A 16,110-nucleotide genomic window follows, 5' to 3' on the forward strand; every position below is an offset into this window, starting at 1 on the left:
TGGTTATGTCTGACTCCATGGATTCTTGAATGATCGCTGATCCCGAACCATTCACCGTACAAAACCGCAGTGATGTAAGTTAAAACCCAAGTCGGTTTTGAAAGTTCGTCTTACCATTTCTTTAAGCTACCAGCTAGTGGAATAATACCCTTAAAATCTGTGGAAGGGCTGAGCTCACGTTCTCTGACTTAACATTTCTGCCGATTCATTTTCATTTTTGGTTATGAAGACGTGTTTGGTTTTTTTTTTTTTGTGTCCTTGGATGTAGCAAAGTCATCTGTGCTGTTGGTGCCTTGGCCAAGGCTGACAATATCAATAACACAACTTATTATATAATAACCCCTAGAGCTAGAGATGGCCAAACTCCCCTCCCCCCCTCCCCCTTTGTTGCAAAACCATGCTTTTAAATAAAATAAAACCAAATGGTTGGAAAAATCCATGCCCTTTAAAACATTCCAACTTGTGTAGCTTGGGGGCTGAGCAATGCTGGTGGTGTGTGGAGAAAGCAAGAAATCTCTACTGCAGCAGCACTCTCAGGGTTACACAGACGTGTGTAGGGAAACGTCTCAGCAATTCTTGTGTAGAGCAGGGAAAAGGGGGGGGGGGGAGGGGGAGAAGGGGCATCTTGAAACTGCTGGCTGCTGGTTGCTGATTGGCGGAACCCGGTGTCTCAGCGTTCCATCCATAGAACCTTCCTCCCTCTGCTTTGTCCATCCCGGAAGGAATTTCCTCTGCTGCTGCTGTTTGATCTATTGTTGTTGTCGCCGCTGCTGTCCTGCATGTTTTGGTCAGATCAAGTAACCATAGTATCAAAACGGTGACCCACTATCTGCGGCATTTTATCTCAAATACCCTCCCAGCCCCACTACCCCTCGTCCTTTTGCATGTTACTTATTATGATGACTTCATAGGACACCGAGGGAAAGGGTCCTGGCTTTTCCCACTGCAGAGATGGTTTCAATTAAACATAGTGTGTGGGGCTTGGTTTGGTGGGTTTAAGTTATCCTCGGCGATCAGATGCAAAACTTATTTGCTCTCATCCTCCTCCCATCCCCTCTTTAATTAAAAATAAATAAATAAATTGCAAGTCCCTCCCTCCCGCCCCCCCCCCCGTTGCTCCGGGCGGGGTTAGGAGAATCTCAAGTGCAAAGATCACCCGGGCAGTTGCCAAATCTTGTTTCCTCTTGCACGGAAACTCCTTCAATTTGGGACCAGTTCTAAGGCAGCTCCCCCGTTCAAAAATGGTTGTACTGAATTTGTAATATGTTTAAAATCCAATTCTGACCCTCTCTCTCTCGGTCAAGTAACCGTCACAGCTGCAGAGAGGTCTGTGGTTGGGATTTGAGTGGGATGGGGGGCCGGGGGAGTGTAGTAATATCTTGGTGATGTGGGGCGGGGAGGGGCGAAAATCAATCGGCTGCATTGGTGGGTCAATGCTATTTTTATTGCACATTAAGCTGCAAAGGGAGAAGAGAGAAAGGGAGGAGGCACCAAATATCTGGAAGGGTGGAAACTAGATTTCCCCCCCCCAACTGGATCAGAGCTCCTGCAGGCTTGCCTGGGAGCTGCAAATGAATGCCTGGTGTGATGGGGAGAGAGAAGCTGAGAAGTGTAATGCCCTGCCTAAGAGACCCTGACACTTTCTGCATTCCCAGCTCTCTTCTCCTCCCCAGGGCTTTTGCGATGGCTAATTCCTCCTGAGGCTGACATTTGGCACTAGGGAGGGAGGAGGGAAAGGGTGGAGAGCTGGGGGGGAGAAAAAAAACATCCTGAGAACATGAGAATTCACCATGGGCTAGCTTCAGAAGCTCGGAGCAACACTGCCCCCTGGAGGCATATGCCTGATACTTCAGATGACAACCAGTTCCTTTCCCAAAGGAAGGACTTTCCCTACTTGGGAGGGTCTGTTTGTGGGAGAGGTTATGTGGCGTGAGGAATGATCAAGCCCATTTGCCATGCCTGGCTGTAGTCTGTAATTTGAAGGCATTTTTAATCCCCATGGCTTGGTGAGCAATCTTTGTCCCTCTGCTAGTGTTATATAAGCACTGGAAAGCCGGGGGCAGGTGTGGGAGGCATATTCCGTACAGAAGAATGTATTCTCTTTGGAAATAGTCTCTAGTGGTGACTTAGATGATCAGAGCTTATGTTGAAATGGAAAGGTGCTGGGGAGGGAAGAGGAGCCGGCCTGGGAGATTGCAGAAGCCCAGTGTGAATTGGCAGCAAATCATTGCTTGGGAGCAGCATATCATCACAGGCATGACGGCAGAAAGCATGCGATGAGAGATCCCAAAGAGTAGTCCAGGGAAGAAGCAGCTGCAGTTGTCGGGGAGAGGGTTAGCTTCCTGGGAGTGTCCTTCCTTCCTCCCCCTCTCCCCCCCCCCCCCAATTTTGGACGCAATCTGGAATGGAGTTGCAGTCTGGGCACGAAAATGCTTCCAGAAAAATGTATTTTTCTCTCCCTTGTGTGAAAATCAGCATTTATGCAAAGCACTGGCCCACAGCGGAGGGTACTGCATGGATGATGGCATTGCAAACTCCCCTGTTGAAAGGCCTCTGTCCTGACCTGGAGACTACCTAGGAGTAAGGGGATTTAAGTCTCACCTGCCTAATCTGTCCTGGGGGTGCCCGAGACAGCCCTGTAGACTGAACTCTTCTGTTTGCTGCCTGGGCGATTCTTTGGCTTATGTGTGTAAGCTTCCCCTACCCACGTGTTCTCCCACTTAACCTGCACAAAGGTCCATTCAGTCCCTCGCCTCTTTGCCGGGAATGCTGACAACCGTGCTGATCCATATTGTGTGATATGGAAACCCTTTTTGCTAGGCAGTTGAGCAAGACTGTGAAATCATTTCACATAGGCCACAAAACAAGCAGCATCGGATAGCTCAGGGGTCTCAAACTCAAATGACCACGAGGCCCACATGAGGACTAGTTCATTGGCCCGAGGGCTGCATCACTGACACACACCCTTCGCTGCCCCCGGCCCTGCCCCCACTCCACCCCTTCCATGAGGCCCCACCCCTGCCCCATCTCTTCCCACCCCTTCCCTGTCCCCATTCCAACCCATTCCCTGAAGTCCTCACCCCAACTGTGCCGGGTGTGGTGGGGGCTCCGGGCAGGGAGTTGAGGTGCAGGGTGCGGCAGGGGGCTCAGGGCAGGGTGTGGCAGAGGGCTCAGGGCAGAGAGTTGGAGTGTGGGGTGCAGGAGGGGTGAGGGGTGCAGCAGGAGGTTGGGGTACAGGGTGCGGCGGGGGCTCAGGGCAGGGGGTTGGGGTGTGGGGTGCTGAAGGGGGCTCAGGGCAGGGAGTTGGGGTGTGGGGTGCAGGAGGGAGTGCAGAGTATGGCAGGGGGTTGGGGTTCAGGCAGGGGGCTCAGGGCAGGGAGTTGGAGTGCAGCAGGGGGTTGGGGTGCAGACAGGGGGCTCAGGGCAGGGGGTTGGGGGGCGGGGTGCAGGAAGGCTTCCGGCTCTGGCCCGGAGCTGCTTACCTAGAGCAGCTCCGAGGTGGCAGCGGTGCACACTGGGGCCAGGGCAGGCTGCCTGTCCTGGCCCCGCCGCCGCCACGCCACGCCACGCCACTGCACTCCGGAGGTAGATGGGGGGCACGGGCCACTTGGTAGGCCGCAGGAAATAGCCCTGCGGGCTGTGTGTTTGAGACCCCTGGGATAGCTGCTTCAGATTACTACTACTGATCTGGGCTGGATTTGGCCTGATGATCTAATGATGGGAAAAACTCTTTTTCCCTCTAACTTAAGTCAGATGATCTAGCCCTTCCTCACAGTCTTTGTTGAGGCTCCCTCTCCTGCCTGGAACCTGTACAGTTTGAAGTGAATTCAGAGCTGGTGAAGGGACCCATGTGACAATTCCTTCTAGCCACAGGGTGTGTAGCCAACAAGCTTCCCCGTGGAGTTCCCTGACAACATGACTTTGGAAAGGAGGACCACTAGTGGTGAGGTTGGTTTCCATACCCATTTGGTTTAGCGTCATCCGTTGAGATTGCAGGACTCTTGTGTGCAGTAGGCTGGCAGTGTTTGCCTGAAATGTCATATTAACGGGTTGGTCCTCTGTGAAAAAGGATAGTTGGGCTCTTCTGGGTCAATGAGGCAGGTGACTCATTAACTCACCTGGATAACTGGGGAGATGGGAGTGGCTCTCTGGGGAGGAGGATCTAGAGTGTGAGCTGAGCATTCCTGAGGGAGGAACCCCTAAGGGAGTGGGTTTGAGCTGAGCTCTGTTCTATTTTTGTTTTCCAGGAAGGGGAGGGGGGTGAGTTTGGCCTTAACATGGTGCGTAGATGCTGTTTGTAGAGGAGGCTGGGAAAAGCATCTGCCTCTGGCTGATATTTGTAATCTTTCTAACAAAAGAGAAAGCATTTACTTTTCTCCAAACCGATGGGACTGAAATACAAGTTCCCAAATCAAGGACTCAGGTACAACTCGGGGTCTGTCTTATAAGATCAAAACATAATAATCTAGGTACAAAATAAAGGGGTAATTTGAATATCCGTTGGTTATGGTCTGCTCAAGGAATGTCTTATGAACTATGGCTGGCCAGTGTTTAGAGCCAATGCCCATGGAGAATCCACTCGAGTACCAGTGTACTGAACAATCTGGAAAGGCAGGCTGATAGGGATTTTCAGAGTGGAGTTGTACTTGATCCCAGTAATAGATACAATACAGGCCTGGAAGCTAATTGCCTGATCCTGATGGGACTGACTCCCACTGATAGGAGATGTGGGTGCTCGGCATCACTTAAGCCATGGCAACAAACATGGGCAAAGCCTTTCAGGAGTGGTGCAGACAGAGCCCCCGAAAGCTTTTGCTTCCGGCCTAGAACATGGACTATGACAGAAGCATGGCTGTAACAGTTAATGAGGCAGAAGAGCATTCTGGGTAATAACATGGGAACAAAGGCAACCCCAGTTTACCTCAGAGTTCACTTGTGACTGCTGCAAGCAATGGCTTTTGAGATGGAGTAGAGTTTGCTCTGTCTGGGTGCAGCCAAGGGCACTGATCCGAGTGAAGTCACCTTCACAGATGGCAACGGAATCGGGCAAACTACCTCCTGTTTCTATTTGGAGGCACTTTAGTTCCCTGGTCTTCCTTGGAGCTGAGGGCTGATGTCGGTAAATGATTCCAAGTTGGGGGTGGTTTTGTTTTTTTTAAAAAAGGAGCTGGCCCACAGTTGCCTGTCTGCTGCCCACCATGGCCACTTGAGCTTTGTGGTGAGAGCAGGGCTAGAACGCTGAGCCTCCTGCTCCAAAGGCCTTGGCCCTGTAGTACTTGAGCTAGAGGAGAATCTTTGTTCGGTGCTGGCAGTTGGGAACATGTAACTGCACGCACACTTTCATGTTTTACTTAGCCTTGCATATGACCAGCGTGTGGGCACAAAAACCAGCTAATGGCTGAGGGGCTCTGAGACACAGTTGAGTGTTTCTGATTGCAGCCAGTAAGTAGCAGGCAGCACAGCTCACACACTAGTTAAGGACAGAATAAAGTGTTGTAGACTTTTTTTTTTTTTTTTAAGAAGACCTTATCGTGTCTTTGACCCCTTCCATTGTTTCTGCTCTCCAAGCTCCCTCTGGAGCTGAATGCAAGGAAAAGTGGTGGTGCTGCAGGAACAGTTCAGGATTCCCCAACAGCCCCTGTGATGCTCATCAATTGGTGGAGGTGTCGGCCACATGACGCTTGGGGGAAGGTCTCTGGCCTCCAGCCGATGCAGCCCAGCTGTACGGCGCTTGAGTGTATTGCATGCTTTGCCTTTGTGAGATCAGTCCTCCATCACCAATGAGAAGGTGGAAATACAGAAAGCTCTGTGCGTTGGCTCCCACTCTCCTACCTTGCTCGCCCTCCACAAAGGAATGGGGGATGTGGGCTGGACTTGGTGATGGAGAATGGCCAGATGTTTGAAACTGCAGCCCCCCATGTGTCTTCTTCTCTGGCCGTAAAGTAGTTTTTGTTTTGTCATGGATGAAATGTTGTTCACTGATGTGTGTTCAAACCAACTGCATGTTTCCTCCTGTTTTCTAAAATTTTTTACATATCCAAGCTCTGACTAAATGTCAAATGAATTCTTTTATTATTATTTTTTTCTTCATTGCAGGGCATGAGATCTGGATTTAGAAAATTAAATAAATATCAATGGAGGAGTTGGAAAAACAGGTTACCTTGTAATTAAATTTCCCCCCCCGCCGTTAAAGAAAAATTAGCCCTCCTGCTATCTTGTGCGGTCGGTGTTTGAGAACGTATCAATGTGTATACTCGCTGAAAGGGTGGCCTGACAGATATGGCCCAGACTTTAAAGTTATTCACTCCTCCTTCCTTTTTTGTTTTCCTTTTAAAATAAATGTAGTGCTGGTGAAGTCTACAGGATTGACAGCTCTGTGCAGCCAGCCGGGTGCACCCACATCGCAATGTGGTGGGTGCCAGCTCCATGTGGTGGGACCTCCCACCCCAACAGGTGAAAAGGTAGCTTGAGTCTTTACGGTCCCCTTGCCTCACATCCACCAGGGGGTCTTCACCTCTCGGAAACAGCCCCCAGTGGGCCTGACCGAAGTGGTGGATTTTTGTGATGTGGACGCTTGTCCTCCAGGAACTGGACTGAGATCACCGAAACATGCCACTGAACAGGCTGCTATCTGATAAGCACTGGAGAGGTCTTTGTTTGGCTGGATTCAAGTTGCAGGTGAAAGGCCTCGTCTCCTATTACTACACCTCGGGGCAGATGTAGTTGTGGAACTGATGTGTCTCTTTTTGTGTTCTGGACCGTTAGCTTTCTAAGCACTCTGTAGAGGCTGTAGCCATTTTGCTCTCCGAGCAGCTGCAGCCTGTACAGAGGAGATCTGCTGTGCTCTCTCCTGGAGACGCTACTCTTGTCCTGTTCTAGGCTTTCCCTTCTCTAAAACAAAAATCCTGCAAATTGAAAGTGCGCCATATGTCCCCTAATGTACTGATTCTGATAGCAAGCATGGGCGGAATCAATAGACTAGTGCTCGAATGAAGGCATCCAGTGTGGCAGCTCCGTTTTGTTATTGCTTGAAGGTTTTAGAGGTCACTCTAGACACAGACTAGCTCAGGAGTGGGTGCTGCCCACTAGTGCCTCGCTCTGAGGCCACCTTCCCTGTAGCCAAGAGTAGCTGATTGCAAGCCTGACTCAGGCATGCAAATTTAAGTGTGTGAAATTATGCTCATGCATTTTCACATGTCCAATTTACAAATGTAAACATCGATAAGCACGTGCCAGAGGGGTATTTGTGCATGCCTGTGGTTAGCTAGGCCTCGCTGGCTATTGGCATGTATAAATACCATATATACACACAGGATATATGGAAGTTAAGTCAAGCATGAGAAGTGGTTTGTGTGTGTGAGAGAGGTATTACGCATGCCTAGCTTTGAAAATGTAGCCTTCCTTGCTATGGTGGGGGGAAATATCCTTTAAAATATAAAAATTGCTTCCTGTTGTATCTGGCACACGTTAGCAAAAAGTGATAAAACGTGTTGTACCGGCTCTGAAAGATGCACTGAGAGCAAGGAAACCGGGCCTCTTGGTAGGCAACGATACAAAAGTATAAGTGTGGACCAGCAGACTGGGAACGTTGCTGTTCTATCAACTAGCTAGCTGGATCTGCTGTCCAACTTGCTGCAGGCCGCTCAATGTTTCTGAGACAAGGCTCCATGGATTTCAAGGCATGATTGGTTGGGAATGCAGGGTGGGGCAGGAGGATTAATGCAGTGGTAAGGATTCCCATCTCCAAGAGAAATGCAGATGTCTCAGAGGCTAGCACAGACTAGTTGGGGTTGGTCCTGCTTTGAGCAGGGGGTTGGACTAGATGACCTCCTGAGGTCTCTTCCAATCCTAATCTTCTATGATTCTACGATACCCAAGATTTTGATTTGCTAGACTAATGTGCTAGTAGGTTTCCCCCCTTTGATAATGAGCCTTTTTGGAGATGTCTATAAAACACTTTGTAATCAGGTTTCCAAGCCATAGTTTGTGTGTGTGTGTGTGTGTGTGTGTGTGTGTGTGTGTGTGTGTGTGTGTGTGTGTGTGTGTGTGTGTGTGTGTGTGTGTGTGTGTGTGTGTGTGTGGCTGAAGACCATTTTCTGTGTGTAGCTACAGTTCTTGCAGCTGGGGAGTAAGTGTGTTGTAGAGTGACCTCCTCCTGCAGGTGATGGGTAGTGCTTATGTCCAGCCTTTGTCATGTGTGAGAACAACATGATTTCCAGTGCAAGTATAATGGGTCACTTGCAAAAAGCTAGATAATCCTCTCAAGAACCTATTTCTGCCCTGGAGTAGAGTGCGGGGCAGAACCATGGATGCTGCGGCATAGACACCACCCTAGGGACGTGTTAGAAGCCCCATCATTTGGGACATCAAAAACTAGAGTGAACCTTAGATTAAAAACACAGAAAGGAACAGGTCTGGATGACCAGCTTGTGTCTTCTGTGAATTACAATAGTGATGCACAGTTACATGGCATGAGAGCTTTTACCGTTGTGCCTAGGAGCCCAGGTCATGACCAGGACCCCATTGTGCTAGGCACTGTACAAGCACAGAACGACAACTGCCCGTAGTCCAGGAGTCAGGCCTAGGGGTTAGAAGATGAGCCGGCCATCAGGAATCCGAGCTGGAGACCGGGTTACTTGGCACAAAGCAGGGCAGAGCTGGAACAACCGGGCTGGAGCTATTGCAGCTGTGGGAGAGTGCTTTGGGCCACAGGCACGACTTTCTTCTTTCTGGGTGGGTGCCCTGAGGCCCCGCCCCCTTCTGCCCCTTCCTACAAGGCCACACCTTCACTCTGCTCCTTCCCACCACGCTTCTCTCCCTCCTCCCTCGGCAGCGCCTCCTGCCTGTCACCGAACAGCTGATTGGTGGGTGGCTGGTAGGTGCTGAGCACCCACTATCTTTTTTTTTTTTTTTTTTTTTTTTTTTCTGTGGGTGCACCAGCCCCGGCGCACCCACGGAGTCAGTGCCTATTTTGGGCAGTTGCTGAACTGCTGCTGCAGCTTGCCATCCAGACCAGTGGGATTGGATCCAAAAATCCTGTAAAAACCACAAGAAATAAGGGGGGGGGGGGATTGGGGCAAAAAATGCCAAGGGGCGAAGTCCAATGGGGGGAAAAAAGGCAGACCTCAGGGACCAGCGGAAAACACTGCGGGCTGCAACTGCATGAAAACAGCCCAAAGTAGCTTGTAATAAGCTGACTTGGCAACTACTGTTGGGTTTTAGAGCCGGTTTGCTGATCCTTGTAGTCAATTAGGCAGGCCAGCTGCGCTCATTAGGTTGCCCAGAGACTGGCTGCAGGCCCTGATTCCTGACCGCAAATTGTGACCTCAGTACTTCCTAGCTATGGAAAGCATCTGAATCTTCCTCTTGTCAATTCTGTAGAAAGGGAGGACAGCAGCATCAGGTGCCTAGCTAAGGCCTTGTTTTTACCATACTTCTGAGGGAATTCTGCGCCCCCCCCCCAAAGCGCAGAATATCTTAAAATTCTGCAAGTTTTATTTGTCAACAAATAAATGTGGCTGCAGCAGTCCCCACCTCCCCCCGGTACAGGGACTCAGAGGCGCCACCTGACACTGACAATGCAAGGGCCAGACCTGCCCCAGAAACACCCCGGGGCCCTGCCCCTCTGTGCCCGGTGTATAGGTGCTGGTTTCCGTCATGTACAGGGTTTACAGTTTGGTTCAGTGGCTCTCAGCACCCCACTACACAAATTGTTCCAGCACCCCTGGCAGGCACGCCAGGTGTGGGTGGGTAGGCTCAGTCCAGCAGGGTCCAAGTGTGGAGGGGCTTAGTGTGTGTGTGTGTGGGGGGGGGGGGGGGGAATCCAGGTGTGGGGCAACCTGGGTGCGGACAGCTCAGGGGAGATCTGGATGCACAGGCTCGTTGGTGGGGGAGGAGGGTTCCGGGTGCAGTGGAATTCTGCAGGTGAAGATGGTTGGGGCTCAGCGGGGGTGGGGGGCTGAGGGGAGGGGCTGGCGGTCCAGTTGCAGCTGATTGGGGCTCGTTGGGGGGCCCCACATGTAGGGGGTAGGGCTTGTCAGGGTAAGGATTCGGTGAGCCTGCTTAACGTCGGGGGAAGCCCCAGCTGCTGCCGAGGAGATGCTACATGCCGGGCTCCCACTTCCCTCCACCATTCCCCCAACCCCTTTTCTTCTCCATCTCATCCCCTCCCCCCCCTTACCCTCAATCCCTCCCCCCCCTCCTACCGAGCCGGGCCCCACCACAGGCAGTCATCATCATAGGTGCCGATTCCGTGGGTGCTCTGGGGCTGGAGCACCCATGGGGAAAAATTAGTGGATGCTCTGCACCTATCAGCAACCAAGCTCCCTCCCTTACCTCTTCCCCTCCCCCCCCCCATGCGCTGCGTCCCCGCTCCTCACCCTCCCTCCCAGCGCTTCCCTCTGCCAAACAGCTGTTTGGCGGTGCTTAAGACTTTCCGGGGGGCGGGGAGGAGGAGCGGGGACATGGCGTGCTCAGGGGAGGAGGCAGGGCAGGGGCGGGGACTTGGGGGAAGGGGTGGAATCAGGGCAGGGCGAGGGCGGTGCAGGGGCGGGGGGGGGGGGGGGAGGCGCAAGCACCCACCGGGAACTGAGGAAGTTGGTGCCCATGCTCACTGGTGCACAGAAAACAGGAAGGCTCCCAGCACACAGGAGGGGAGCGCGACTGGCACTAGGACCCAGGAGGCGGTGTTCAACTGCAGCAGAGCTGAGACTAGCCTCCTTCAGGGGGGCAGCTGTGCACTTTCAGATATGCGGGTGGGGGGGCAGGTGGGTAGTGGCAGGTAACCCTGTGTCCCCCCCACCATGCCTCACCTCTGGGGAGCAATCCCCCCACCTCTTGTGGCTTCCCTTTGCTTCCCTGCCGTTTTCGGCAGGGAAGCACAGGAATTCTGCAGGGGGTGGGGGGCATTTTCTGCAGGCACGCAGTCCCGCAGAATTTCCCCGGGAGTATCCCTAGGAGAAACGGTGTGGTTCAGACCTCGCGTTCGCTTAGCTAACACGAGGGGAAAGCCTTGTGAAGACAAGGCCACTTGCAACTTTTGAATGGGTTAGCAAGTCGAGTTAGGCTAGACTCCTCATAGTCACCTTAACTCTGTTTGTGGTGGGGGAGCCTAGTCCTGCTGTTAGCGAACTCCCATTACGAGCACACCCTCTTCTGGCTTTTTCTCAGACGTACTGAGGACCCTGGCTCCTATTGGAACAAGTGGGCTACCTTCAGCATTATGCAAAGAATCCGCTAAATGAAACTTCTCTGTGAATCCCATTGTTTCCTGACCTTGCAGCATCTAGGCACACAAGCCAGTGGCTTCAGTGCGTTGTATCTCTGCAAATCAGGCCACTTAGTGAGATGCTACAGGTGGAGTTAGTTGCATGATTTGAGTACTCACAATTGAAATGCTTTGGCCTGGCTGCCTCCTGCAGTTCTGGTCCGCTTCCAGTGAGCGTATCTGAGTAGATTCCATCCAATGAACGCAGTTGTGCCTTGATTCTAAACTGTGCTGAAAAGGCCAACTTGTGTTTCTCTTGATGGGACTTTTTCCCGAGGTTGCAGCTCTGTGTGAAGGATGAGGATGGCTGCGCTTGGTTCTGCTGCATATAACCTATGCTAGATCCGGAAGAGTGTCTTTTGGCCTGGTCTACACTGGGGGGAGGGGGGGGAGAGATCGACCTAAGATACTCAACTTCAGCTACGAGAATAGTGTAGCTGAAGTCGACGTATTTTAGGTCGATTTACCTCGCATCCTCATGGCGCAGGGTCGACTGCCACCGCTCCCCATAGACTCCGCTTCCGCCTCTCGTGGAGTACAGGAGTCGACAGCAGAGTGATCGGGGATCGATTTATCGCGTCTACGTAAATCGATCACTACCCACGGATCCGGCGGGTAGTGTAGACATACCCTTTGTCTGCCTCTAGTGGCTGATCCATATAAAAGTTTTGTGTGTGTTGCTGCTTCCAGCTGATGGACTTAGGCTAAACTAAGCCGTAAAGGCTCACACTTTTAGGTCCTGGGTTCAAAGCCTGCAGTCAGCCCATGTGGGTTAGGTAACGTGTATATAGTTGGGATGATGAGTGCAGGCAGCAATCAGTGTGGTGCTTGGCTGGGTGGGGGGTTGAGAATGGAGAGAATTTGCTTTTGTCTTGCTTGCTGAAGGTTATTTTGAGATTTTCATTAAAGATCTGAATGTCTGTTCAACTATGTTCACCTACTGAGCCAATGAACGTGACTTAAAACAAAACAAAAAGTTCTTGTTTAACATATTCTAATAAGCAATGAAACTGCCGATAGGTCAGAGTCTTCGCTCAAAAGTAATTAATAATTTTAATCAGTAGTGTCATGACATCATTAAATTTCGATTTCTTTGCACGAGAAGCCCACTGACGAATGATACCATGGAAGAACCAGCACATCTGGGAAGTAATGATCATTTTTCACAAGAGCACAAAATCCAATATTTTGCCCTGTAGTTAGTACTGCTCCAACACTTGCAATGAAGGAGTTTTAATTTATGCAGATGAATCAGCTTTAGTCACAAGTAACTTGTGAGTATCAGAGATCCTGACCTTTTTGGGTATTTTTCAAATAAAGTTGTTCAGTCAGCTCTTCCCTCTTGCAAAAAGAGAGAACAAAACAAGCTGTGGCACGTGAATAGTATCTATAGACCCATCAGTGGCTGGAGGAGTAATGCCACATACAGTGGTTCTGATGTAGGGGGTCAGAAACATTTGCAGGCAGCTTTTTAAAAGGGTAAACAGTAGTTGTGCCTGGTGGAAGTAGAGATGTTCTGGACAAGACTTAAGTTTAGGCTTTTTTTAATCTTAAAAAAAAAAAATCTTGGTATAAAGTGCTGGATTAACGACACCAGAGACTTTTATTATGAGCATTGCTGCGGGGGCAGTGTGTGGAGCCCCTTGGTTGCTCCTACGCGTAGGAGCTGGAGGGGGGACATGCTGCTGATTCCAAGAGCCGTGCGGAGTGGGGCAAACCCCTGACCTCGCTCCCCGGCGGGAGCTCAAGGGTCAGATTAAAATGTCTGAAGGGCCAGATGCGACCCCCAGGCTGTGGTTTGCCCACCCCTGCTCTAGGTCACTTGGACTAGGACTGGGTGCCCTTTCCACTATACCATGCTGCTTCGCGGAGGCTCCAGTGTTCCCTCTTCATCTGCAGAATGGAGGCAGCAGCACAAGCTTCTTGCGTTATCCTACTAAAAACTCAAGTAAGCCTAGTTCTGCAGAGACCATATTCAGTGGTGGCTAGTTCTTTGGCCTCTCTACTGAGACTGCCAACGCAGGCCAGTGGGATATGGACACGTGTTCACGAGACAGTCTCACTGCGCAGACACCAGGGACAGCCACCTGATAGCAATGGCCTTTGTTCATGATATAGCTTCACGCTGGTGACTCTGGGGCTTGGAATCCTACTGCATGTCCTGGAGCCAGCTGCTCTTTTGTAGCGTTCATCACTAAACAGTCCTTGAGCTGCTCCTGGCTCCACAGATTCCCTCTGTGAGAGTCTTTCCATGCTTGGTTCCAGAGAGCAATACGAAGCTTCCTTTGTAAAGTCACCTTGTCCCTGGGGCTGGTTTCATACAACTCCATGCTCAAAAGGAAATGAAAAGCCAGTTGGTGCCCCTTCCTGCACCTTCTAGTGTCTGGCAATGGCCTCAGCAGTTAAAAACAGTTAGCTGCTTTTAGATCAGAAATATCCCACTCTCTTCTCTTTCTTTTCCCGGAGTGACTCAGTTCCAGGATTCATTCTCTCCTCCTCCCTCACTCAGGGCCAGCAGAGCTGGAGCTCATGTTTCCATCTGCAAAGTCATGATCACAACCCTCCAAAAGTCTTGCCAAAGCTACCCAATCAGGACCTGCAAATTGCGAATGTAAAAACCCAAACACAACTTGGAGTTGTTTTTTACTATTCCTCTGGGATGTATAAAGAGCTCTAAGAAAACATTTTTGGATTTTTTGTTTGTTTTGTTCTTTGCAGTTCATATTTTTTTTTCCAAGTCAAAGACCTTCTAATGTGAGAGCTCATTCCCACTTGGGGAAACCTTCTTACTAGTGCTCCTGGTCATTGATTAGAGATGCAAATGTTTTTGCAAGCTGCATTTTTTTTTTTTTTTTAACCTTGGATCAAACACATGCAGTTGGCTTGTTTGCTAGTAGTTCACCTTCACTGAGGATGAGATGGAATTGGATTTTCTAGTTCTGGAAGTCCTTGGTCAAATTTTTCATTAAAGCCAGGTAAATCCGCACTAACAACATTTGACTTTAATGTAGAACCACCAGGATCAGTCCCAAATACCTCCACTGAAGGCCAGTGGTGTTACTTCAGAGGCAGAATTTGGTACCAGTCCTTCCAGAGTCTTTAGAATTCCGATTTGGAAGTTGCTATCTGTTACCCTCTACAAGTGATTATTCTGTAACTGGAGTGCTCCGTTGAACCTTGTCTGCTTTAATGTTTAGGAGCATTCAGATGTGGGAGGAGGGAAGGAAGACTGCATTAGTGTGTGTGATTTTTTTTTTTTTTTCTTTGAACACTCTATTAGAGATTCCTTCTGAAAAACCGTTCTTGTCCTGTTCTAATAGAAAACTTTAATCTCATTGAGCATGAGTTGATCGGGTTTAGTATAAAACGTGCAGTTCTTTGTCCTGTGACTTTCAGAGAGCAGGAGGAAGACTCAATTTTTTTTTTTGGTCTCCTAACACATCCCCTTTAATGCATCACAGTTAATTTTGCACACCAACTTGTAATGCTGATTTCCCTTTTGAGACTCTTGCACTAATTTGTCATGTCGTCTTGGGCAGCAAACAGGCTTATTTTTTTTGAGGTGTTGCTTTTCCTATTGGCTTGTTTCATGCTTTCCCCCCCCCAAGATGCCATGTAAAAACATAAAGCAAAATTACAGCTCCTAACCTTCCACTTTAACTTTTACATCTCTTTGGAATTAGGCTTGTGAGGGACTTATTTTTCCTTGTTAGGCTGTTTCTTTGAGCGACAAGTAATTATTTTCGAGAGGTTTGCTAAATGCAATAGAAAAGAGTTTTTCCCCCCCCCCCCCACACGTTGAAGGCAGCAGCACAATTAGAAACACTTTAGATGCTTGACCTATGCTCAAGTCTCCAAACAAAAGTTGCAAAGATAGGTTTGATGCTTTTCAGGCACAATTAGCATAATGCTGTAATTATGGTTTATAGCAGTTGTATTCCCCTAGCTATTACACTGACTAAATACATTCATCTGGGGTGTTCTGGCATGCTAACTAAACATACACATGTCCCCCCAGTCTACTGGATGAATACACAGACACACACACTATGTTCTTGTTTCCAATCTATCACCATATGCCTGTCTTTTACAGTTCTTTGGTGCATGATGCTCATAGAGTGGATAATTAGCTAAATGAATTAATTGACATTCATACTTGTAATTAGCAAATGGTTACAAGCAGCTATTCTCCTTGGGACAACTAAAATTTCTCAGGGACTAATGTTAAAATACTGTAAAATCATTAAGAGTAAATAATGAGGGTTGATGGTAATGCATGATTATGACTGGGGAAAGAAAATAACCTCCATAAAGCCGTCCACATTGTAAACAAGCCTGTGCAAAAGAAAAGCATGCTATAAAATGTTCTGGAAACGGCACCTCTCAGGAGATGCAGTGGGGCTGAAGGATGCGTACTCCAGATGAAACCCGAGCCAGATGGATGGCATGCAATCAATAGCATGTTGATAGCTACTGCGAGCACTTGTCTGTCTGCTATGACAAAATAAGGGTAGCGCCAGTTTTTGCTAACAGTTCTTTTTTTCCCAATATTTACCACAGAGCTCTGGCAAATAAGAAATCTACTAAACAAAGGTACCCTGAAACCTGAACAGCTAATCTCTGGTTCGCTGATACCGACTGGTTTTACGGCATTGGATGTGGTGCCAAAGAGCCCATGCCATCTTAGGCTGCGGGTCAGAGGCATCTCTGCTGGATAGAGCATGCAGAGACACTGATGTCTCAAGTATGATGTACTGCATCAGCTCTGTGCCCCGTCTTGGAGTTAATGATTGCCTGAGTAACACATCACCTGTCCCCTGCTACCTGAAGCCATGATAAGAATG

This window comes from Emys orbicularis, chromosome 8 (genome assembly GCF_028017835.1).
Source record: "Emys orbicularis isolate rEmyOrb1 chromosome 8, rEmyOrb1.hap1, whole genome shotgun sequence".
Lineage (NCBI taxonomy): Eukaryota > Metazoa > Chordata > Testudines > Emydidae > Emys > Emys orbicularis.